Genomic DNA, 2,416 nt, shown 5'->3' with positions numbered 1-2,416 from the left:
CCGGAAGTGGATTTATGCATCAATTACTTACTTCTGTAAACCCTAGTAGCTAGTTTAGTATAAATAGGACTTTTTACTATTGTATTTACATCTTCGGATCATCTTTGATTAGTTTTATGCTATCTTAGACTTTGGTGAGGGCTGGCCATTCGGCCATGCCTGGACCTTATCACTTATGTATTTTCAACGGTAGAGTTTCTACACACCATAGATTAAGGTGTGGAGCTCTGCTGTTCCTTATGAATTAATACAAAGTACTACTATTTTTCTATTCAATTCAACTTATTCCGCTTCTAAGATATCCATTCACACTTCAACATGAATGTGATGATCGTGACAGTCATCATCATTCCCTATGAACACGTGCCTGACAACCACTTTCGTTCTACCTTAGATTGAATGAGTATCTCTTGGATTCCTTAATCAGAATCTTCGTGGTATAAGTTAGAACCCATGGATGGCCATTCCTGAGATCCGAAAAGTCTAAACCTTGTCTGTGGTATTCCGAGTAGGATCTGGGAAGGGATGGCTGCGACGAACTTCAAACTCGCGAGTGCTGGACGTAGTGACAGATGCAAAAGGATCAATGGATCCTATTCCACTATGATCGAGAACCGACAGATGATTAGCCATGCAGTGACAGCGCATTGGACCATTTTCACTGAGAGGACAGGATGTAGCCATTGACAACAGTGATGCCTTACAGAAAGCTTGCCATGGAAAGGAGTAGGATTGGTTGGATAAAGACAGCAGGAAAGCAGAGGTTCAGAGGAACGAAAGCATCTCTATATGCTTATCTGAAATTCTCACCAATGAATTACATAAGTATCTCTATCCTATTTTATGTTTTATTTACTATTATTATTCGAAAACTCCATAACCATTTAATATTCGCCTGACTGAGATTTACAAGATGACCATAGCTTGCTTCATACCAACAATCTCCGTGGGATCGACCCTTACTCACGTAAGGTTTTATTACTTGGACGACCCAGTGCACTTGCTGGTTAGTTGTATCGAAGTTGTGACAAATTATGAATTAAGATTAGAGCACCAAGTTTTTGGAGCCATTATCAGGGATCACAATTTCGTGCACCAGAGGTGTACATGAACTGGTTATTTGCAACCATTTCAATGAGTTCCTGAGCTTCTGCAGGGGTTTTCAGATGAAGAGATCCTCCTGCAGAATGATCCAATGACATTTTTGACAACTCAAACAGACCATCATAGAAGATACATATGATGCTCCATTCTGGAAGCATGTCAGTAGGACACCTTTTGATCAATTGCTTATATCTTTCTCAAGCTTCATAGAGGGATTCTCCTTCCTTCTGTTTGAAGGTTTGGATTTCCACTCTAAGCTTGCTCATCTTTTGAGGTGGAAAGAATTTGGCCAGGAAAGCACTGACCAGCTTATCCCAAGAGTTCAGGCTTTCCTTAGGTTGTGAATCCAACCATGTTCTAGCTTTGTCTCTTACAGCAAAAGGGAAAAGCATAAGCCTGTAGACCTTGGGATCAACTCCATTGGTCTTGACAGTGTCACAGATTTGCAAGAATTCAGCTAAAAACTAATGTAGATCTTCCATTGGAAGTCCATGAAACTTGCAATTCTACTGCATTAGAGAAACTAATTGAGGCTTAAGCTCAAAGTTGTTTGCTCCAATTGCAGGAATTGAGATGCTTCTTCCATAGAAGTTGGAAGAAGGTGCAATAAAGTCACCAAGCATCTTCCTTGCATCTCCACCATTGTTATTAGGTTCGGCCATGTCTCCTTCTTTTTCAAAAATTTCTGTCAGATCCTCTCCAGATGGTTGTGCCTTAGCTTCCCTTAGCTTCCTCTTCAGAGTCCTTTCAAGTTCAGGGTCAGCTTCAACAAGAATGTTCTTATCCTTGTTCCTGCTCATATGAAAAAGAAGAGAACAGAAAAGAAGAGGAATTCTCTATGTCACAGTATAGAGATTCCTTTATGTGAGTAGAAGAAGAGAAGAATAGAAGAAGGAGAAGAGAAGAACTCGAACACAGAGGAGAAGATGTGGTTCGAATTATGAGTAAAAGAGGAATATTAGTAGATAAATAAATAAATAGAAGGAGATGAGAGAGAGAAGAATTCGAAAATTAAGTAAAATAAAATAAAAATATTTTTATTTTTATTTTAAATATTAGTTAGAATTCAAAAATTAAAAGAAGAGATAAAATAAAATTTGAAAACTGAATGAAGTAATTAAATAAAAAGAGATTTTTGAAAATATTGTTAGTGATTTTCGAAAATTGGAGAGAGAAAAGTAGTTAGATGGTTTTAAAAAAGATAAGAAAACAAATCAAACCAAAAGTTAAGTGGTTAATTGAAAAATATTTGAAAATCAATTTTGAAAAGATAAGAAGTTAGAAAAGATTTTGAAATTATGTTTTGAAAAAG

At 37.0% G+C, this 2,416-nt stretch overlaps 1 non-coding gene across 1 annotated transcript; it reads left to right on the top strand.

The window, feature by feature from the left end:
• Positions 1–1,256: 1,256 nt before the first annotated feature.
• LOC148550950 (small nucleolar RNA R71) lies at positions 1,257–1,364 on the top strand. The gene has a single exon (XR_015893446.1). It is a non-coding gene; the product is annotated as a small nucleolar RNA R71 (small nucleolar RNA).
• Positions 1,365–2,416: the final 1,052 nt, after the last annotated feature.

Source organism: Arachis ipaensis, chromosome B7 (assembly GCF_059453495.1).
Source record: "Arachis ipaensis isolate K30076 ecotype BB chromosome B7, ASM5945349v1, whole genome shotgun sequence".
Taxonomy (NCBI): domain Eukaryota; kingdom Viridiplantae; phylum Streptophyta; class Magnoliopsida; order Fabales; family Fabaceae; genus Arachis; species Arachis ipaensis.
Note: the sequence above shows the minus strand (reverse complement) of the source record. Positions and strands in the feature narration are given on the sequence as shown.